The 23,750-nt window shown below is 48.2% G+C and overlaps 1 protein-coding gene across 3 annotated transcripts in view; it reads left to right on the top strand.

The window, feature by feature from the left end:
* Positions 1 to 660: 660 nt before the first annotated feature.
* The window catches only part of TSPAN11 (tetraspanin 11), a 750,083-nt gene continuing 726,993 nt past the window's right edge, over positions 661 to 23,750 (top strand). For all 3 annotated transcript variants that reach the window (XR_014024060.1, XR_014024061.1, XM_081309807.1), the window contains exon 1: positions 661 to 1,003. The gene's annotated coding sequence lies outside the window, so the exon portion shown is untranslated. The remainder of the gene's footprint in view (positions 1,004 to 23,750) is intronic.

The following is a 23,750-nucleotide window of genomic DNA, read 5'->3' as shown; positions in this document are numbered from 1 at the left end:
GGTAAGCCTCTCTGGGCAGCTAGCTGGGGTATTTAGGACACGGGTACTGCAGTAGCCAGTGGCTCTCTCAAAGTTCCCTGCCTCCAGTGGCTTCCCTGACCTAGCAAGCTGGGGAATGAGTACCCTCGCCCACTGCAGTTACATTTCCAAAGAGCATGGCTAGGTCCTCACCAGGCCCTGGTTCACTTGGGAAATGACACAAGACGCATGCCCCACTGCCAGAAAGCTCCCTCTGCACCTCCACCTGGCAGGGGACCAGAAACTCTGCTGGGTGCCCTTCCTTTTCCTTGCACTCTAGGAAGAGATCTTGATTATCCCCAGGCCAGGGAGTATAAAGTGGATGGTCCACAGGACTCTGAGAGGGACAGGGCAGTCCGTGGTGGAGTCTTTTGTGTGTCTGGGGTGGGGGGGAGTAGAGAGGCTCCATTTGTGATTAAAGAGGCTTATCCCTAGGATGCCCAGGGAACCCCAAGAACCAACTTCTCCCAGGACGGTGGATTTCCTCACTCCACCAGGGGGCCTGACCTAAGTAGAGGACCTGGGAGTGAGAGCCAAGGAAGGGAGCAGGGTGGGGGCTGCGGGGGCAGGGAGACTTGCACACACACACCCAATCTCTTCCCCCTGCCCCACGCCCACCCCGTAAGCTTCCCCCAGGCAACAGCACAGCTGCCTCTGATCCCACTCGGTTGCTCCGTGTGCTCTGAATGTAGAAAGGCAAACTCCCGAACAAAGAGAGGCCCCCGCCCCCCGGGTTCTGGGCGCGTCCCGCCGGCCAGTGGAGGAGAGAGGGGCGCCTGGGAGCAGTGCCGAGCGGGGCGAGGAGCTGCAGGCAGCGGCGCAGAGCACAGGGCACAGCGGGGACCCGCACGCAGCCGGTTCCAGGTGGCAGGGAAGGAGCGCGGAGCCGACGGGCGGTGGGCGGGCGGGCGCTGGCAACCGCGCTCTTGGTCCCTGTAGGCTCGCGCTCCCTCGCGGCGTTGAGAACCCTGCGCCCTGGGGCCTGGTAAGTGCAGGTGGCCGCTGGAGAAGCGCGCCCTGCAGGGGCTGGGGAGAGGGTACCCTGGAGAGGAGCCCCTGTGGCTCCAGAGAGGGACCGCTGCAGGGACCAGGGTGGGGGCTGGCGGCAAGGGTTTAAGGTGGCTGTGGATGAGAAAAGGGGGCAGGAATCCTCCGGGCACTCACGGTGGATGCGTGCCCACATTGGTGTCTGTAGGGGTGCGCAGCACTGGGGTCCATAACTGTGCTGCGAGTCTGCCTTTCTGCACTTGTCTTTAGGGGGAAGCCTGGGCCTCCGAGGGCCTTGTGTAGTCCAGGGTTCCCCGTGCATGACTGTCCCTCCTCAAAATGTCACTCTCTTTGTCCACTCTTAATGACAGTAGCTGCCTCTTCTGTGTTAGCTGAGGCGACAGGCCCAGAGTCATCTTAGCTAGAAGTGTACAGCCCTTGGCTGCAGTACCCCAGGCAAAACAGGGTCTGCTAAATGCTGGCAGCTGCTGGGTCTGGCACAGACACAGGATTGTTCTCAGCAGTCTGTCTCCCTTCCTGGGCATGCCTGTGTATTTGTGAGTGCATGGCTCTGCAGGTCCTGTCACCTGGGTGTGCATGCCCATCCTCCTGCCTGCAACTGGGTGGCTCTATGGAAAGAAGGAAGAGCAGAGAACGCTCTGAGATGTGTGGTTTTCACCCACAGTATGTGCAGGGTTCACATGTGTGAATTGGCTGGAAAATGAGAAAGGAAGAAGGGCCCAGTTTGGGTGGGCAGGAAAGCATCTTAACTTGGGTCTAGACTGCTGCCAGCGCAGGAAAAAGTGTCCAGAGGTCTCTAGCACATGGCACCTATTGGGGAAGGGAGATGTGGGAAGAAGGGAGCAGCTTCTGGAAAACTCCTAAGCATACACTAGAGGATATAGGGTGGAAGCCGAGGGATGGGGGGGGGGGGAGAATGAGGGTGGTATTAGGCAGGCCTGTGTTTAATTAGTGGGCAGCTGGATTGTAATGAAAAGCAGCCGTTGGAGTCTGGAGACCTAGGTTTGAATCAGATCTTAGTGTTCATCCCTACATCATAGCACTGTTCCCTAGACAGGTCTCTGGGGCTCGGTGGCTTTGTATAGTGGGGACCAATAATCACGGTCCTTCCTATCTTCAAGGCAGCCGGAGTCACACATTAGCAGGGCCTGAGAAAGTGATCTGGCTCCTAGGATGAGAGGCACTGCTGGGTTCCCAGATGCCAAGTTGGTGCTTTGGGGAGTCCTCTGGTGGTCTGGAGTTGTTTGGTCTGTGGGTGGTGGAGGGATCCATTTGCATCTTGCTTCCTCAACACTCAGCATAACAGTAGTGTCTGCCTAGAGCCCCTTTTTGTACTTTTGTTGTGGAAACTATGTGCAAGCCTGTGTGGTTTCCTGTAGTTTTTGTGCAAATGCCATCTGCAGCACTAGAGGAAAACTGATGGCCTTCGGGGGGAAAACCTTCCAGTTGCTCCCAGCACCTTGACTTTCTGCATGAACCCAGGGGACTTTATACTCTTCATCTTGCTTTTATCTTTCACTCACCAAATGAAGCACTCCCCACAGTTTGCAGCCTGGGAGACAGGAGAAGCAGCAGCTTTCTCAACCAAGGTCATGGGTCCAGATGTCAATATCAGGGTTCAGTCTTTTAGGGTACAGAGACTTTAGATCCAGGGCCAGTCCCCGTCCCAGCTGAGGAGAGGCAGAAGGATATTAACACATAGGCAGCACCCCCAGCACCAGGACATGGTTGGATGGCTTGTCCACCATGAATGTCACCTATCACAGAGACCTTTTTGCATGTAATAGTGTTTAGTCAACGTTTGTGGAAGGAAAAGCCCTGGGCACAGGGTCCTGGAAACCCCAGGTCAAGTGCTGGCTGGGCTCCCTGCCCACTGTGTCCTGGGGAAAGTCCCTTCACCTCTTTGGGTCTGCTTCCTCATTGGTCAAAATCAGGACATCTCCAAGATTATCTTTCTGATCTCAGCTCATGAGTGTTCCCTTGAAGACTTTCCTGACCACTGCTCTATCTAAAGCTAGATCACAGCATCCTGATCTGTTCTCTTCATAGCACTAACTATCTTCTGAACTTGGCTTTGCTCTATCCCACACAGTGTGAGCTGAGTGAAAGCAGGGACCACCTTTATCCTGAGTCCTGCTGGCTCCCCATCACCTAGTTCAAAGAGGGGCTCAAAAACTATTGTTGTGCAAGGGAGAGAGTGACTTAAGTCGATAAGGGAGATGCCTTCGTGCTTTCCTAATTATGCTCCGAGGAATTTCAAGTGGAAGAGCAAGCCCCACAGGCAGGGCACCAAGGGTTCACAGCTCGTCCAAGTTACATGTTGGCTTCTGGGGAGGATTTCCTTTGACAAAAGTGTTCTCCTACTAAGACCAAACTAGAAAATCACTGCACCACAAGACCCACAGGCATATTTTCAGCCCTAATCTGAAATGATAGTACTTCAACTGGAAATAATACCTTCTTGGCCCTCCATGAAGAACAGTGATTCTGATGCCCAAAGTAGTTATTCCACAAATCATCTCTGCTTGGTCATAGAATTCATCCTATAGTTGTATGCAACTGATTTAATATTCTGAATTTTTGGTCAAGGTCAATATCAAAATGCTTTTGCATATAACACAGCATGTAGGAACTCTGGTCCATGTGTAAGATAGACACTAGACAATCAGGAAACACTGAATGTGCACAAGATGGATAAGCCACACATGGTTATTTGAGAGCTACCTACTTAGGGTGACTGTATCTGCCATTGTCTTCCTTGGGTGTGTTCCCAGGCAGACTGCCAGATGTGCCTTGTCCTCAGAGTACGCCCATCATTTTCCTGAGGAGTTGGTGATGGAAGGGAAGCATTTTCTCAGAGATTACTGAGCATAGAAGGGAGCCCCACTCAATGGAATAGCCCTGACCTGTACTTACAGCAGCCACACTTTGGGCATTTCCAAGTTGACCTCCATGTAAGACAGTCTCTCTTTCTATAAATACAGTTGCAAATGGAAGCATAACTGCTGGGTCTAACCTATGCCCGAGTTTTTGGCCAATGTATATAGGGTTAGCACTGCTTTTCTTTAACCCCGTCAGAGGAGTGGGAATTACCATCCCCACAAGGGAGAAAAAGGTTTCATTATTTCACTTAGTTTGCTATAGATGGGTTGACATGACAGAAGTAGAGATCTGGACTCTTCTGTAAATTCCTCAGAGTCCTGTTTGTTTTTATTGTTGTTTTGGTTTGGTTTTTGTACTGAGGATTGAACCCAGGGGCATTTAACCACTGAGCCACATCCCCAGCCCTTTTTATATTTTACTTAAAAACAGGGTCTCACTAAGTTGCTTAGGGCCTTGCTAAGTTGCTGAGGCTGGTTTTGAACTTGCAAAAAATCTTCCTGCCTCAGCCTCCCGAGCCACTGGGATCACAGGTATGTGCCACTGTGCCCAGCTGCCTGTGCTTCTTGCCCCTGTCTCTGCTCTGGTTGACTCTTGTAGGTTCCCAGGTTCAAACGATTTAGACTTACAAGAGAGCACACCACAGTGCAGACAGAGTTGGGCTGACCATATACAACGTGCAGGTATTCACCGAGTGCCTGCAGTGAGCCTTGAACTTCCAGGTTCCTGAGAAATAATTCATAGGACCCAGCGCCTGCCCTCCAAGCTCTAATTGTTGAAATTAAACTCAATCCCAGGAAGAGATGAGAACACAGCAAAGTGCAGACTGCATGGCACACACCCAAGCCACAGCTGGAGCTCAGAGAAGCGAAGGGCGGGTGCAGGCCAAGAAAGCAAGCAGCCCGGCCAGCAGAGCCCACACGGAGGCCTGCACTGGGCGCCCTCAGCCCCAACTTGCATCCTGGCTCTGCCCCTTCCTCTCCATGTGACCTTCCATGTGGTATGTGACCTGCTAAGCTTCAGTTTCCTCATTGTAAATCGAGGAAATGATCTCTAACTCTTGGCGGGGTGTGTAAATGCCTGGGTTCAGCCCGGAAAGCTCCACTCAGCAGAGGGGCGACAAGCCCTGAAGTATGACACTGACACCCTGGAACAGCTTGAAAAAGGGATCGTGCTGAGGAGGAGACTGCTCTCCATTGTGTCAATCTCCCCTGTCAGTCCTCAGGGAGCCTGTGGCCTCCTGCTGGATGCCCAGGCCAGCCAAGCACCCCTTTTCTCCCTTCAGGTCCCTTTCCAACTGGGCCATGCCCTCTCTCCACACACCTGGCAGGGCTCGGGGGGATGCAGCAGCAGTTGGCCTGGCTCTGACTTTTCCACTGTCCCCTAAGTAAGCAGATGGCCTTACTGAAAGGCTTCAGGGTCCTTGCTATAAAATACCAAGAATTAGAGATTTTACAGAGGTTCAGGAAAGGTTACGGAAAATAGCTTTGATGGTCGAGTAGGGGTCCCTATTTGGTGAGGATGTGGGACCACCCCTCAGTGGTTCAATCTCATCCCAACTCAGGGATTCCCTCTCTCTCCCCCCACCCTCTCTCTCTCATATGGATTTCATGTTTTGAAAGAGGTTTGCCTGCCAACATCACATCAACACTCATGAAATGTTTGTTTATCTTAAGCAAAATAATAAAAAAAACCCACTGACTTTACTCTCCACAGTCCACCTTTCTGCTTCATATCATTTACTAATAGATTCTAGTGTGTTTAAAAGGCTCAGAAGAAAAAAAAAGAACAAAGGACAGAAGTGGGCCATGTTGTCCATTTTGTCTGAAATTGGGAACACATGGCGAAAACAAGCAAAAAAAATTAAATCATTCTATTTAATTGTGTTGCTGGTATGGTACTAGACTATCAAGCCTTCCTGGCCAGTAAGGGTCCAAGTTTCTCTTTTTCTTTCTTTCTTCTTTCTTTCTTTTTTTCTTTCTTTCTTTCTTTCCTTCCTTCCTTCCTTCCTTCCTTCCTTCTTTACTTACTTCCTTCCTTCTTTCCTTCCTTCCTTCCTTCCTTCCTTCCTTCCTTCCTTCCTTCCTTCTTTCTTTCTTTCATGTACTGGGGATTGAATCCAGGGGTGCTTTACTACTGAGATGCATTCCCAGCCCTTTTTTTTATTTTTTATTTTGAGACAAGGTCTCACTTTGGTTGCCCAGGCTGGCCTCAAACTTGGGGTTCTCTTGGCTCAGCCTCCTGAGTAGCTAGGATTACAGATATGCACCACTATGCCTGGCTAAAGGTCCAAGTTTCTATAAGTATTCCTGAAATATTATAAAGAGATTTAACTCTCAAGAAAGAAATTGAGATTCTGCCTTTTATAGATAGCCACTAGACTTCTGACATTTGGAGATGACTGTCCTGGTTTTTAGAAGAACATTCATTGCCACTACTTGAGGATAGAATTATATTTGTTAAGTTTTTATCCCTAACAACTCACACAAAGCTTGGCACACAGTATGCATTCAATAAATTCTCACTGAATGGACATTTCAAGAAGGAGCTCATCAGTCATCACTGAGATTGTGTCTTAGGAAAGTTCCTTTACCAGAGCCAGCTACATAATTTGCAGACCCAGTACAGCATAAAAAAAAATGACTAGAAACAACCCAAACAATCTACTTCAAAAATCAAGAGGAGATACAAATAAAAGTACTGAAAAATAAAGCCTTTTCCTTCCTTCCCTGGTCTCTCTTGACTTGACACACTGTTTTTATCTGCTAATGTTTAATAGCATTCTAGGTAAAGAAAAATTAAGATTTTAAATTATTAACATGACTTTTACTTTATATGGTGAAATTCCAGCTTCAAAGGCAAATACAGAAGCATTTAATTCATATGTGGAATCACCAAAATTACACAATTCATATTTCATGATCGTTACCAGAAACAATACATGAAACTAACTTGGCTGCTTTTGGTTCCCTTCCTGCTACACACATATTCCATCAGCACTCTGCCTTCAGCTAATGAGAAGGAAGGGGGAAGGGAAGAAAGGAACTGTGGACCTCTCCACCAGCCTGCCTTTTCTTTCCTTCTATGTCAGCTGCATTTTCAGTGCCAGTAATTGGCTAATGCAGGAAGTAACACACATAAGAAAGGACAGGTTATCATCAGCTATTTCTCAGAATGCGTAACTTGCCTTTTGCATTTGAACCGAGCTCTGCTTCCAATGTAGACTATGGCTTCTCAGGGCTGTCATGACCCATTTACCCTGTCACAGATGAAACACCTTACCTAGCACTAGCTTTTTTTGTTTGTTTGCAGATGTAGGGAATAGAACTCAGGGCCTCGCATAGGCTAGGCAAGCACTCTACCACTGCCCTCCACCCCCAGGCTCCAATACTTGCTTAGAGACTCTCTGAGTTTCTGTGCATCATGGATTCCATGGAATCCTGTGTTTAAGGGGAACATGAAACTATACACAAATGGAACAGCATAGAAAAGTGGACGCCTATATGGAGAATATCTCCTCTGCTCACATATATATCCCACTGGTCCACTGGACTTTACTTATAAAACACAATTCAAAGTTAAAATCATTTCAAAATGCCAATGGGCAGAGCCTTAAAACCAAGCTTCAGGACCCTCCTGAACTTGAGGTCCTCTGAGCCAGGAAGACCACATGGCTTCAACCCGTGGCCTCCCTGTTAGGCTACATTTTTGAATGGTGACCCAGTCAGGGCAGAACAACTCCTGTCAGTGTGTTAGAACCCTGGGATTCCAGTTAGTTGTTTAGATCTTTGTAAGACAATGGAAACTTCCATTTCTCCCCCTAGGTCTCCACTCCTCTGATTCCATCATTTATATATTGGAAAAATAGCATGGGTTGTTTCTAGTCTGTTTAAAAGATTCAGAAGAAAAGAACAAAGGGTAGGAACGGAGATGATCATTGTCCATTTTGTCTGAGGTTTGCGACAGATTGGAAAGCAAAAATCTTCCAAGAGTCCTTAGGCCTGTTCAAAGATGTTCCCACGCTGTCCTAGCAAGCCCTGATCATTTTTATATCAAAGCTGAGCAGAAAGTGGGGATGAGAAAGAGAGTGATTTAGTTATTGTGTTAGTCAGCTTCTTATTGCTGTGGCCAAAATTTCCGGCAATAGGGTAGAGGAGGAAAAGTTTACCGGGGCTCAGAGTTTCAGGCAATGGTCAGCCGACTCTGTTGCTGTGGCAGAACATCATGGCGGAAGGGTGTGGCAGAGGAAAGCTATTCAGCTTATGGCAGCCAGGAAGCAGAGAGAGACAGAGAGGAGCCAGGGACAAGACATAGTGCCCAAGAGCATGCCCTCAGTGACCCACCTCCTCTAGCCAGCCTCACCTGCCTATAGGTACCACCCAATAGTCCATTCACGTTATTAATCCACTAAATGAATTAATCCACTGATGAGGTTACACTTCTCATAATCCAGTCTTTTCCCCTCTGAACATGTGCATTTCCTAACACGTGAGCTTTTGACATGACTTTTACTGATTCCTAGATCCAAACCATAACAGTTATCAAAGGAATGTTCTTTGGGTTAGAGAGAAGACAGACACACAGGGAAGAGGGCATGTGAAAGTGCCCTCCACATTTGAGGGTGCTTTTTGCACACAGAGGCCAAGGGCAGTCACATCTTCCAGAAGATAGGAACTCCTCTGTCTGAGAAGAAAGGGGGAGACAGGAAGTTAGATCCAGAAGCACTGGGAGAGAAGGGAGACATTAAGGGGGCAGTTAGCACCTTCTGACTCCTCTGAACAGGTAGCTAAGGCTTTTAACTCGGCTGGAAACCTCAAGTTCCAAGCAAGTTCTGGGAAGCGAGTACTAGTATAGAAAACGGGGAAGAGCAAGAGATGAAAGTAAACACTTCTCTCCTTTTAATGTAGAAAGATCAAGTTAGAAAGAGCAGTGACAGATCATAACTGTAAAAATTTGTCAAGGAGAAGCCACATTGACACTGTCCTTCTGATTCCTTTAGTTGGTCCACATTCTACCTTGGTTTTAATTTATTGTGTAAAACCTGCTAGTTTTGAGTAGCTGTTTCTATCATTAAATGGGTAGATGCATGGCTGGTTGATATAAGTTCCCCAGGGGTCTGTGCACTACGTTCTGACAACCTGCAAGCTGAAAATGAGTTTTGCATATTTAAAAGACTGAAAGAAACTAAAGAAAATGTAGCAGAGGATGTAGGTGGCCCCCAAATCCTATATTAACTAGTCCTTTACAAAAAAGAAAAAAAAAAGGTTTTCTGACTTCTAATCTATCCAGCTCAGCCTGGGATGATAGCAAAGAAGAGTCAAGATGGTCTCTCTGGGTATCACCTTCTGAGATCACAATTTAACTCACGTGGGGCGCAGCCGGGGAATTGGGTTGTTTTCAATTCTCAGAGGTTCCAGGGTGCATCTAATGTTGAATGGCACTGCCCTGAGGCTCTGGTCCCTAGTCTGAGGCTGGGGACCAGCAGCATCCTCATTGCCCAGCTTGTCAGACATGTTTAATACTGTGAAAGGCAGGAAAGGCAGGAGGGTGAGGAAGGGAAGAGAATGGAAGGTGGGGAGAAAGAAAGAAAAGGAGAGAAAGAGGGAAGAAGGAGAGGAGGAGGAAGGTAAGAGGAAAGAAAAAGAAAAACAGAAAAATCTCTGGCCCCACCCCAGCCTCCGGGTTCTGATACACAGTCAAGTCCAAGAACGCTATTCAGAGGCTTGGTCTTTCAAACCTAAACCAGTTGGTGAAGACACACCCACAGATGGGTCAGTCTGAAGGAGAGGAAGGAAGTGAAAGTTCAAGGCCTCAGGTCTATACCTGAAATTACTGAGACTGTTGTCTTACGCGTAACTGGGGCCCTGGGAGGTGACGCAGGCTTCAGGAACCAGAACTTGGACAAAGTAACACCACCAACCACAGCTATAATGAATTCCTTCCCCAAAACAGTCATTTAGAATAATTTTAACTTTGGGCTCTATTTTCATTGCCACATGTATCTTAATCTTTTAATATATTAACTGCATTAACTGATTAGAAGTACCACTTTGGGCAAATATAGGGATTTACATGCAACTTCTGAACTACATTGAAATAATTTAAACGGATATTATACATGGCTGGGAAGTGGAGTTGGACTGTTAGCTTTCACCTTCACCCACTTGGGGAAGGACAGATTCCCACGGGATACTTCTTCCTAATTTCCTGCCCTCCAACACGGTAGAGGAGAGGTGGAAGATTTATAAGAATATAATAAGAATAAGAAGTTGTAGAATGTCTACGGTGTCCCATGCACTGCATGAGGTTTTAACACATAGTTGTCACAGCCCTACAAAGTCAGTGTTATCATCCCCATTTTATAGTTGTGACTGTTGAGGACCATACAAAGTTTGGATTGCTTCTTTTGGATTGCTGGTGTGCCCTTCTTAGAAAGAATTCAAGGACCAGAGGCACATGGGACAGCCAGAGATAAAGATTCCATCTTGAGCCACGTGCAATGGCACATGCTTGCAATCCCAGCAACTCAGGAGGCTGAGGCAGGAGGATCATAAGTTGAAGACCAGCCTCAGCAACTTAGCAAGGCCCTAAGAAACTTAGTGAGATTCTGTCTCATAATAAAAAGGGTTAGGAATGTAGCTCAGTGGTAAAGCACCCCTGGTTAAACCATACTACCTTTCCCATTAATAATGAGATCTTAAGAGGTCTTCACATCTCCAAAACACTGTACATTCATAGCTCCTGATGTCCTAGCACTTGGCTTACAACAGAGGCAGTGGGAAATTAGAATCTAGGATGGTTGTGGGCAGCACTGTGGAGTCTGAAGTCCCTCCACATCAGTAGCACTGGACTGAGAACCAGAGATGCGTGTTCAAATCCCAGGTCGCCTCTGAGGTGATCAACTTGAGAAGGCAGAAACAGCTTCCACCTTCAGGATTTATTTAGCCAAAATATGGGTATGGACTGATTTCTAAGGTTCTTTCTCCAACTGGAACATGCAGAGGGCTTTCCAAACCTTGGAAACAATGGCTAGTGATAATGGCAGTAATGATGCAATTAGTACAGGATTAGGAAACCAATTTGGGCAATACATAGGGTGTTCTGAAGCCAAATCATTTCTTTAACATCCTCCCTCCAAAACTCATGGAACCAGCCTGGCACTATGGTGCATATATATAATCCCAGAGGCTCAGGAAGCTGAGGCAGGAAGATTGCAAGTTCAAAGCCAGCCTCAGCCAACCTGGCAGGGCCCTGAGCAACTTAGTGAGAACCTGTCTCAAAATAAAAAAATAAAAAAGGGCTGGGGATGTGGCTCAGTGATTAAGCAGCCCTGGGTTCAATCCCTGGGACCAAAAAAAAAAAAAAAAAAAAAAAAAAAAGAAAGAAAAGAAAAAAAATAAGAGAAAAGAAAGAAAGGAAGGAAAGAAGGAAGGACTCATAGAACTAACGTTCTTCCTCTTCTTTTGACAGAAATAGTGTAACAGTGTGGGGGTTGTTGGCTAGTTGCCATGTGAGTATAAGATTTCCTTGCCCCAAAAGGTCAGATATCTTTTTAAAAGACAGGCATCTTATATGCTTTAGCCCACCTGTGAGAAGATTCTAATGCTTTGCAAAAGGGTTATTAAGTCGCTAAAAAATATGTGTTCATTGACCTGAAATGAAGAAACATGACTTATTTATCAGGGAGTTTAACAGCTTCCAAGCTTTCTGCAATGAATCACATAACCTTCTAGACTTAAGACCTAACAGATTTACATCCAAGTCCCAAAGTGAACATTGAAATTTAAATGTGAATGCATGAGTGTTCTCTGCCTCACCTTGGCACATACAGGCACACAGACTGATCAGTCCTTGTGGCGGGGCAGACTGCAAGACAAGCCGGGCATCTGGACCTGTGGCGTATGTGGCTCCAGCTCTGCCTCCACCTCTGCCTCCACCTCTGGTAGCATCCCTGGGCCCACTGGGCCTTCAACCCCCAGATTATGGCCTTTCTCTTTGGAGTTGATTTGTTTGTGGCTACCCAAAAATAGATGTTTTTACCATCAGAGTGAGGGAGTCACAAACCTCTCTAAGAATCCAACCTGTGAAACCCTAGCACATCACTGGTAAAATCTTTTTACACAATTTCCAGGGCCCCCCAAGTTACCAAGTTCTAGGGAAGGGAAAGGTCTTTTAGGCTTACAGCTAAGCCATGGTATCTTGTTCCAAAGAGAAGACAGGCACTATTTTGAAAGCAAATGAGAAATTGTACAAATCCTGCTGTCTTGGAAAGGAAATGAGTTTTGATGTCATTTGGACACTGCTTTTTCTTTTTCTTTTCATTACCCACCACCTAGAAGGGAGTATCTATGCCTCCCTGATCCCAGTGGGCAAGGTGTGCCTATTCTTAAGCATGAAATGATGTGCACCATAATGAGGGCTTTGCAGGGAAAGCCCCTCCCTCCACTCCAGAGCAAACCCTCCTCCAGCCTGGCTCGTCCCTACCAGAGCCACAGAACTACAAACTGCCATCATCCCTCTTGCTGCTGCTGCCATGGGAAGGGGCAGGTATATAGCAGGAATTCAGGCACAGGCTTGGGCCATGGTGTCTGGGTGACCCTCACCCTCTTATCCCTGCTGGGCAGAGAAGGACATTGGCTCAAGTAGGTTAGATGAACTACTGAAGTTCTAGCAGCCAGCGAGGATGACATTAATTTACCCTCCATGTATGTGACCCCCCAACCAAACATCAGAGAACCAGGCTCATGTTAATGAGCAGGATGGAGGAGGAGGGAAAACTCCCCTCCTGTCTGTCCTCGGGCTATAAGTAAGCTCACCATACAGGAGAAATTCTTCCCTGAAGCTGGTAGATATCCCTTCAGTCTCCAACCAGTGACATTTCCTACCCAACTCTCAGAAATCCAGGTCATTCAAATAGTGGCTTAGCCATGGAGCTGGGAAGAGGGTGGCTTCTAGGATCCTGACCTTGCGGGTAGCAGAGTTGTTGTGGACCCTGAGTCAAGTCTGGTGGTAAGCCCTTAGTTCGGATGGAGTCTAAGAGCTGTGACATCGTTGATTTGGGATCTGGAGTGGCTCCCACATGTTCTAGAGTTGCTCCTAGGAGCCATATCTTATGCCTCTTCTGACCTCCATAAGCAGAGATGCCCTGTGTACTCAAGCCCCAGCCTGACTCTAAACCCAAACTTGGGAAGGCCCCTGGGCATGAAGTGTCATCTGTTGAGGCCTGGCTTCCTGGGGGAGCATGGATGTTGGCTCTTAGGGTCACAGTCACTGAGCCCTTTTGCTCCTCTTGGATTTCCGCAAGGCAGTAGCACCAGCTGAGGGTGGACAGCAGGGCAGAACTGCTTCCGATGCTCCTGTCCTGACTTTTCACCTGCAGGGGTACAGCAGAACCAAGTGGAAAGGGCATCCTGCTCTGGACCTACCTGTAACTGTCAGTGTGATCTGCCTTGTCATGGTGGCATGAAGTCAGATCCCAAGGCTCAAACAGCAGGTCCAGACTCAGAGTTGCTGGACTGAGTATGGGGTCCAGAAAGCCATGACAGTAGCATGAGTCTAGATGTCCAGAAGTTGCCTTGATAAGAAGGAAGTGAGCTAGGATCAATTCCTCACCCATTGTCACCAGCACCCAAGCTGATGATGCAGAGCAGGGCTGGCTGTGCCAGAAGCTTCCTGGGCAGAGGTAGTTCTCAGCATCAAATGAGAGCTGGGCTCCATCCGAGAAGCCTAATGCAATGATAGAAACTGGAAAACAGCCCACCCTCAGCACACAAACAAGGACGTGTTCCTGGGAGGCAGCACCAGGATCCTGGGCAGACTGTCTCCAAGCCAGGCTCCTCCTGAGCAGTGCACAGAATGGGTCAGAGGGTGGGTTTCCATTTCAGACAGTGCTGCATGCCCTTGAGTAGGTTTCCTCATATGTTTACGGGGATCCCAAAAGGGTTTACCTCTTAATTACTGTGAGAACTACCCAGATGCTATTATTATTATTCCCATTTATGAAGTAACTAGCAAGCTACAGCCTGGAGGAAAGAAACTCACTGGCTCCATTGCCCAGCTCACAAGATCTCCTGCCATTGCCTGATGGGGGGACCCACTTGGCCAGGGCAGAAACCATACTCAACAAATGGGATGAACCTATGGGATACAGTTTGGCTCAGTAAATCAAACATAGAGTTACTATATGACCTAGCAATTCCACTCTGGAGTATCACCCAAAGGAGTTAAAAACAGGCGTCCAAACCTGTACGTGAACTTGTACTGTTCTTGGCAGCTCTGTTCCACAAGAGCCAAAGGTAGAAACAACCCAAATGCCCATCAAGAGATGAATGGATGAGCAAAGAGTGGCATGTGCATGCAACAGGATGCTACCCAGCTGTGGAAAGGAGTGAAGTACCCATACATGCCACAGATGTGAATGAGCTTTGAAAACATGTTACGTGAGAGAAGCCAGACACGAAAGATCATATATTGCATGATTCCATGATATATTAAGACTAGGAAAATCTACAGAGATTGAAAGCAGGTTAGTGGTTTCTAGAAGCTGGGGGGAGAAGAGTGAGGTAGGACTGCTTCATGAGGTTTCCCTCGGGGGTGATGAGAATTTCTGGAACTGGACATGGCTATAGTTGCACAACATTATGAACGTACTTGATGCCACTTAATTGCACACTTGAAAACGGTTCCAGTGGCAAATTTAATGTTGTGTGTATTTTGTCAGAATAAGAAGGAAAAGAAAACATGAAGTGGGGTCGGGGCCAGGTGGGGGTCAGCCAAAGACTAAGTGCCTATAAAATGAAGAGCTTCTCAGATGACCTCAGAGGTCGCTTTTGGTTCTAAAAATACTTTGTGGGTCTGGAACCGAGTCCCAGCTCTTCCCTGGGTCATTTTGACCATGGGCAAGTGTGGGGTGATGATATCCAATTGTAGAATAAAAAAGCTGATGTCTACACATGGATCTCCGAGTGATAGAGCGGGTTGGTTTTTTGTTTGTTTGTTTCATCTCAGCTTTAGGGTGGGTAGGAGAGGAAGACAGTGATCAGAGGGACTTAAATAGAGGGGAGGGACTTCACACGCCCCTTCCACCAGAGAAGCTCTGCTTTATCTAACATTGTGAAGACTGAGGGCGACATAAAACTTTGAAAAAGCATACAGCCAGAGTACCAACCGTCTCATGGTACAGGTAAAGAAACTAAGGCCCCAAGATGGACACTGACTTGCCCAAACTGAGCGATCTCCTGAATCTAGATGCCTGCCAACACCCTGACCTCTGCGTGACCTCCCCAAACCCCACCCCACCATGTACTGCCGCCTTCACGGATGTCCCACGCACCTGTCAGGGGACATTCACCACATCTCTTTGGCAAGTCTCCTTTTTTGGGTAACCACGGGATGGGAAGCGAGGACTTGCCTCACCCAGGGGGCCCTCTCCAGGAACACAGGCTGTCCCCAGCCAAATTCCCCTGCCAAGCACCAGCCCACCCCCTGGGTAATGAGCCAGAGGTCCCATGGGAACAGGACCCTCTCTGTGTCCCCACCAGGGCAAAGAAAAAAGCAGCCTTTTCCTTGAGGAAATCATAGATGTGTTCATTCAAGAGGGTCAGGGAGATTGTGATATAGATCTTCTCTGAGTGTAGGGGAAAAGCATAGACTCTATTCCTTCTTAGAATTCGCCTGGTGTTAGAAGGAGTGCTGAGTATATCTGCAAGGTGCCGAGCTTTTTGAAGGGCGCTATTGAGAACTGGTGTGTCAAGGTGAAATCCCCGTTAGCTCTTAGTTCTGAGACTGTGGTCCTTCTTCCTGAGGTTTCACTTCTCACATCAGCCCTCTGCTCTCTTACCTGGGTCCACTCCTGTGGTTAGGCAGCCTCAGGAACAGTCACCGGGGACTGACAGTACCTAGATTTGATAGTCCTAGAGAACACGGTCCCTGCCATGTCGAACAGAGCCACAGGAAATCAATTAACATGCGCCTGATTCTCACATCAGATAACTGGGCTCCTGGGTGTATTTTTAGAATTCATCTAAATGAATGCTCAATCCCCAGTCCCAGTATCTGGTTCCATAACCTGCTAAACCATTAGCATTATTTAATTTAACCTCATAACTGCTGACTCTAATTCTGATGCCCTGGGTCAGAAGGTCTCGTGGTTTCCCATTGCTTACAAAGTAAAATCCAAGCTCTGGAGTCCGGTCTATACCTTTCTCGTTAGCTATTGTGCCAGTTCCTGCTCATCCTCTCTCTAACTCTTGTCCATAGTTCCCTCTTCAACACTCCTATAAGCATCTTTATTTTTCTCCTGGAACTTCATACATTGTGTGAAAGTGATGTTGATCTATCTCCCCAGCCTTGACCTCTTAAAGGTTAGGGACTATTTCATTCATTCTTCTCTCCATCTTTATTTTTTATCTCCAGCTCCTAGGACATTGTGTGCCACATATGAGGCCTCAGGTGTTCAATGAATTAATAGAGTGATCAGTTAGTTCATCTCAGAGGGCAAACAACTGACCAGACATGGGGAGGGGGCCTTAGGGAGGCAGTAGCCATTGGGCAGACTCGATGATGTTGATTTGGGAGGCTGCAGAAGGGTGTGTCTTGGTAAAGTACTACAGGTCTAGTGGGAGCTGGTGACTGAGCAAAAGGGATGAGCACTGGACAAAGGATGGAGAGTCACTTGCTGAGTTGAGGACCGTGGGATGGGTGGGTTGCAGGGGAAACCCAGTTGGGACATGCTGAAGGTTAAGGACCTGGAACCACGTGAGGGAGCCTGGAGCTCCCTGGCCCCTGGTCATCAGGTCCTTGGCTCATTCTCCACCTTACCCTGCAGGGAGCCAGGCTTAAAGGGCTGAGCCCAGAGGAGGGTCCAACTGACGAGACAGGCAGAGAAGACCAAGCTATAGGCTTTGGCAGTTCTGAGATTCGGTGTCTTCGTCTATTTTATACTGCTGTGACAGAATATCACAAACTGGGTCATTTATAATGAACAGAAATTTATTTGGCTCGTAGTTCTGGAAGTTAGAAGTCCAAGAGCATGGTGTTTGCATCTGTCAAGGGTCTTTGTTCTAGGTCATCTCAGGGCAGTGGACAGAAGGGCAAGAGAGCAAAGGAACAAGAGGGGCCCAAACTTGCTTTTAAAATAAACCTCCTCTCCTGGTAATGACATTAATCCATTGGCGAGGACAGAGCCCTGGTGATCGAATGCCTCCTGTTAGCCTCCACCTCTCAACACAGTTGAGATTGAGGATCTCAACTGTTGCAGTGGGGATTAACCTTCTAACGCAGGAACTTTGATTTGGGGGTCATGTTCAAACATGGCATTCAGATTAAGGCCCATTGGAGACCCAGAAGAATCTGGAGATAGTGGCACTGCGAAGTAAAGCCTGAAAGGGAGCTTCAAAAAGAAGGGGTGATCAGGGGCTGGGGGTGTAGCTCAGTGGTAGAGCCCTTCTCTAGCACACAAGAGGCCTTGGGTCTGTCCCTAGTACTGAAAAACAAATGTGACCAATGTTTCACATTCAACAGAGGTGAAGCTGAAGGAGGTTGAAAAGCCACCTTTGTCTTGGGCAAGGCGTGATTAGGGACGAGTGAAGGGGTGGAAGTCAGACAGCCATGGGTGGGGAATGAATGGACGGGGGGCTGAAGCTACAGACCTTGGTGTGAAGAGAAGGAGAAAGATCAGGCCAGGACTTAAGAGGGACAGGGGACAGAGGCACATGTGGGAAGTTTGAGAACTAGCATGCATTATGATGAGATGGAGCCTTGGAATCTTACACCTGACACTGCACCCTGGCTCTGTGTCCTAAATCATTAAGAACCAAATTGTTGCTTCTAGAAGTGGAACTGGAGTAGGATTTTTTTCTTCTTTTTTGAAAGGGGCATTATCTCTAATTCCCAGAAATACAATCCAGTTAGAGAAAAGACTGAGCTGCTTTGTCAGAGACTCAACAGTTCAGTGGCTTAAAGTATAAAGAAGTTTCTTTTTCTCTCATGTAGAAGTCCAGAGTGAGCACGGTTCTGCTCCATGCTGCATGGAAGGATCCAGGTTCCTGCTGTCTTATTTCTCCTCCATCCCAAAGCAGCATGCATTCTCAAAATGAGGTTCCCAAACCAGCAGCAGCAGCAGCATCTGGACATTTGGAAATGCAGGGGTTCAGGCCCCACCCCAGACTTCCTGAATCAGAATCTCCAGGGGTGGGAACCAGATCCCTGTGCTTTTGAGAGCATTCGAGGTGATTCTAAGGCACCTTGAGTTTGAGAACCATTGTCTGCATAGTCGATGGACTTCAGACACATCTGTGTTTCAGCTGTTGGGAGGGGAAAGATGGTGGAGATGTGTCAGAGCAATGCTTTAAGACCCAGGCGTGAAGGGACACTTCCACTAATGCTTCATTGTCAAGGATTACTGTATAGTCAGATCTTTTAGCTTGGAGGGGGAAGTTGAGTACCTATGTACCCAGCTACAACTCCATTATAACACAAGGGGACAATGTTTGTTAGATCACCAGCAGTCTTGCCTACCTTATGGATCAAACTTAATTAAGTAAGTTTAATGCTGCTACCACCCATCCCCTGCAAGACAGCAGAGGATGTCTACGTACAGATGGAAGTCAAGGATACAGATGGATCCTCTGTTTAAGGATCCATTGTTTTTTAATCTCACGTACCAGCCCCCAAATGTCTGTTTCCCTCACAGGGCTTGGGCAGCCCAGACCTTAGACACCTGCCTTACCTGCTCAGCCCATTAGATACTGTACTATATATAGTTGCTAATCCTGGCTTAGCAACTTCCATCAAAGGTCAGGATTTCATCCAGCTGGTTGCATCAGAAGGTAGGTACCCAGGCTGGGCAGGGAAGGGTGGGAAGCAAGGGGGAGTGCTGATTTACTGGAAATGAGGCTAGAAGAAAGATAAGCGGTTTAGCACCGGAGCATCTGTGCACAGCTGTGCAGATGGCACCCCACACCGTTCTAGGAGTAACCATTCACATGGACCATGATGTGGAGCTCCCCCTGGAGTTGGAGGACAGAGCCACCTGGTCTTTGTCTCATCCCCAGGTCCCACTTCCCTCCTGAACCCCAACACCCCGGGCTCTTGGGCCTTCCTGAGGCTGCTGCTCTGAACCTTACAGAGCCAGCCTTGAGCTCACCCTGAATGAGCCACCTCTGAAACCTCCATCCTTGCCCTGAGTGGCTTCTCGGAAGGGAGCTCAGTGCTTCTAAGACCAAACTTAGAGAAACCAGTTCTGGGTGGGAGCAAGTTTTCTTTGCTTCTCAAAGCCACCCCTTGCAACCCAGAAACCCCCAACCTGAGAGAGCTGGACTGGAACCTCCCAGCCCCAGGGCCTGATCCCCATGTGGGCCGGAGGAGCCTCAGCCTACTTGTATATAGAACAGAAGCGACGGCTCCTCCTCGGGCTTGTTGAGACAATGGAATGAGACCCCTGGACCAGGGAAGGACCCTCCCCATGGCTGATGCTGTAAGGGCTAGGGATCCAAGCTCCTGACCAGGGAATATGGGAGCTGATGGGGCCAGAGGTGGTTCCTTAGGGCCCTAGAACACTTCATTTCAGGAATGTATGATCCCCATCCTGGAAACAGAGGCAAAGTGACCTGCCTTCCTGGGATCTGGTGTTTGTGTATTTAACAAGCTACTTCTCTCTCTCTCTCTCTCTCTCTCTCTCTCTCTCTCTCTCTCTCTCTCATACATGCTCCATCTCTCAGCTCTACTGCCTCTGGAAGCTCTGCAGGAAGAGGGGAAGGGAGCTCGTGTTGGTCAGTGCTAAAACCCCACCTGTGGAAGGCCTCAGGGGCTGCAGGCTTTCCCAGCCTGTGCCCTAGGTCCAGTTTTAAGGGCTGAGCAACAGCAACGAAAAGAGGGTGGGGTGGCTGGGAGGTGGGGCAGACTGCACACCCATTCTCTTGATCTATCAAAGCCGCCCACTCCTGCTGGGCTTCCTTCTGCACTCTGGCCCCTCTGGGCGGTGCCTGATTGTCCTCACAGGTGTTTCCCATCCATGGAGGTGTCCTGTTCTCATTTGTGCCTTGTCAGGCTGATTTTCAAAAGGACTTTTTGCCTTGATGTGTGATGGACTCAGGTCTGTGTTTCTTATCTGAGGCTGAAATTGAAAACCCAGGGGAAAAGAGGACACTGCAGGGAGAGCAGAGAAAGCTCAGAGAGAAAAGGACCAGGGGAACCCGCTGCAATGGCTCGAGCAAGACTCTTCCCACAGGCCCTGCTGAGAAGAATGGCCGTCGCCTGTGCTAACCCAGCTACCCAGAAATGCACAGGCACAGGCCACGACAGCCATGGAGTGAGCTTTGCTTCTCTCCTTTCATCTTTGGTTTAGATTTCCTGAGAGCTTGAGCACAGTGAGAAATATTTATGTAACTCTACAAGAGTTCAGAGCTTCCAGGTGATGCTTTAATACACTTGTTCCTCCCTTCCTTCCTTCAAATCCGTGACATGCATGGCTCAGGCATGCTCTGTGCATGTTCAGGACTCTGAAGTGAGCTCAGATTTTAGCCATTGATGGAGCTCGGGGCACACCTGGGGCTTCCATTAATGAGAGTTGGTGATCTTGGGATGTAAGAACAGGGAGTGGGTTGGAGAAACCTCCAGAGCTGGGGGAATGCTTAGAAAGATCCCGAGCTTGAGGAGTATTGACTATTATAGACAGATGGCATGCCACAATGGTGAAGGGCCAGGCTTTAACATCCATCTGGGACAATTTTTAAGTGAAAGGAACACAACTAATAATTATGTCAAAATGATAGGTTTAAACTGGGGCATTGTGTGGGTGCACCAGAACAGGTGGTCACCCTGCTGAGGGTTCACCTTGAAGCCAGTCCACCGGACTCCCACCCGCTGCTTACAAACAGCGTGACCACGGATGAGCTGTACAACTTCTGTCTCCCTTTCTGCATCTGTGACATGGGGACGATGCCCAGGCCTACATCATAGGTGATAAACACAGCCATTGCTATTACTAGGCACAGGATAGAGCCTTCAGTGACACAGAAATGGTCAGAAATTACCATGTGGCCGTCAGACTTGGAATGGAGTCGCATTTTTACCCAGCCCACTAAGGAAGATCTTAGCTCCACTCTCATAGATGGGAAGAACTGAGGCCCAAGGTCACAGAGCAAGCTGGAAACAGAAGTGGGACCAGAACCCAGGTCTTGGGGTGTCAACCCAGCCTTCCTTAAGTCACAGGAGGGTGTCACCCAAGCACCAAGGCAGGTGTCACCATCTAGACTTAAGGACATCATTATATTGCTGGGATGGCAGAGGCCATGTGGGTGCTGCCTGCAGGAGCCCCAAACACAGGCACCCAGGCTGTGGCCCTGCCTTTGAGCACTTCCTCCACCCCTGGGGGGAGGTGCTCCCTGTGTGCAGCATGCTAGCAGGCAGAGTGGGCTGAAGTAAGAGGCCCTGAGGCTGCAACCCCAGCTGTGTGAGGCAGGGCCTTCACTGATGTATTATTTAGGATCACCTGCCTGCTCTAGTTTGATCTGGAATGTCCCCTAAAGGCCCATGTGTTGAAGGCTTGGTCCCCAGGGTGGCTCTGTTGGTAGGTGGTGGAGCCTTTAGGAGGTAGGGCCCAGGGGAAGGAACTTAGGTCATGGGGGGTGTGCCCTTGAAGAAACCTTAGAACCCTGACCCCTTCCTCTCTCCCTCTTCTTCCTGACCTCCATGAGGTGAGTAGACCTCCTCCAGCACACTCTCCCTGCTGTGTTGTTTTGCCCCTAGCAGGCCCAAAGTGACAGAGCCAAGCAATCAGGGTCTGAAACCTCTATAACCCGTGAGCCAAAATACACCTTTCCTCCTTGAAGTTGATTTATCTCAGGCATCTTGTCACAGTGACAGGAAGGTCTTAGAGAGCTGGGTTTAATTGTTCCTTTAACATTACAATACAAAGGATTCTTGCAAATTCTCCATCCATTGGACTTTCACAATCACCCTGCAAGGGAGAGAAACAGTCAGCTCAGCATTCTCCCCATTTGACAGAGCAGGAAACTGGGGCCCTGACTTGCCAAGGGTCACTGTGATATCAGTGACAAGTAGTCTCCACACCCACATGTTCTGTCCTGCTAACCCGTGCTGTTATTTTGTCTGCTTGTTCACTGATTCTTGTCATGCACTGGGAAATCCTCATTTCATAGGTCAAACGGTAATTTGAAAAAAGGGAACCAGGAAAAATGTAGCAAAAGGTGGTCACTGCCTAGAGGCAGAGCTACAGGGCTCTGCCTATGTGTAAACAGATGTGGGACAAGGGAAAGGCCAAGGACTTGCCTCAAGATGGGAGCAGAGTCCTGACAATACACACAATGCATGTTGGTTACTTGTAAATAAGTGAAAAATAGTCATATACTTTGGAAAACAGGTCTCTCGGGGCATAGAAACTGTGAATTCTTAGTGCTGGAATTCAATTCAAGGTCTGCCTACAGCTCCATCCACATGACTCTCTAGTTAGCAATCAAACCCTAGGTTTGGCCCTAAAGATCTGCCTGCATTCATCTACCTGCCTGCTACAAATAATGCTGATATAAAAGAAAAAGCCAGTAGGTGTCCAGAGACTCACAGCTGCTGGATCTCAGGCCTCACAGTTAAGGAGACAGATGACCAGGGGAAGAACATGGTTCCCTCCTGAAGGCTCCCTGGGGAATTGGTATCTCTGTAGTGCTGGTCATTGTGGGACCCCTGACCCCAGGTCCTTCTGCCTTCCATAACCCCCAACTGGGGTCTTTGCCCAGGATGATCTTATCATTCTTAGCTTCCACCAGAAACCACCAAGCCAAAAGACTCTCCAAGAAACCAAGCTAGACCAGTTAGGCAAAGCCAGGCCTCTGCACACTGCCCTTCAGATCTCATGTATCTGGCTCTCCACTTATTGTTCAGTGCCTCAGTTTTCTCTTCTGTAAAAGGGGATAATAATCCCACCATGGGATTAAGTAATAAATCTATTAATGCACATATAGCACTTAGAGCTCAGCATGCACTTAGCATCTAGTAAAGGTTTGTGGTGTTATTATATATCAACCAACCACAATCTCGCTGGTGGCCATGGAAAGAAGACTGGCCTGGGAGACAGGATACCAGGGACTGTAGCATGATCTGACTTCCCCCTGCCACCCAGGACTTGGCTTCCTTTGTTCTCAAACAAAAGGGCTCAGCCAGGATCTCTTTGGCTTTCCCAGCTGTCACACTCAGAGGGTCTGAGGAAGTCCCACTTTTCTGACACTTCAGAAGGACAGTCACACCTACCAGGAATAGGTCACACAAGTGGAAATTAGATAAGAGAAAGGAGCTGGGAGCAGGGTGGCTCAGTGACAGAACACTCGCCTAGCATATGCAAGGCCCTGGGTCTGATCCCCAACACTGCAGGAAACAAAATAAAGTCAGAGGAAGGCAAGAGCAATCGTCTGAGTGCAGAAGGAAATGCACCACGTGGGGACGGTAACCAAGTTTCATTAGAAGCCGAAACGAAGTTATAAATTAAACCATTGAGGTTGTTTTTTCCTGTCCCACTGTGTTTGGCCATTATGCTGCAAGGCCTCTTGCTGGCCAAGAACTCAGAACTGGAAACTGGCACTTAAGTGAAGGAGTAGGGATGCGGCAGGACCTAGGTTTTCCCAGAGCAAACACACGCAAGAAGGTCTTGGTTTAACTGACAGAGAGAGTTGTGTAGATCGGCCACGTACCACACTGTGTTTTGAAGTGTATTGGAATGTCTAATCTAAGTAGAATTTGCATAACCTCACATAGTTATCATTTCTGTGGTGACATCACTTTACATCCACTCTCTTAGCAATAGATCTCCTAAACTCAGTCTTCGTCGCTAACTG

Source organism: Spermophilus citellus (genome assembly GCF_964194105.1).
Source record: "Spermophilus citellus genome assembly, chromosome: 10".
NCBI lineage: Eukaryota > Metazoa > Chordata > Mammalia > Rodentia > Sciuridae > Spermophilus > Spermophilus citellus.
The sequence above is the reverse complement of the archived record's forward strand: the minus strand, read 5'-3'. Positions and strand labels throughout refer to the sequence as shown.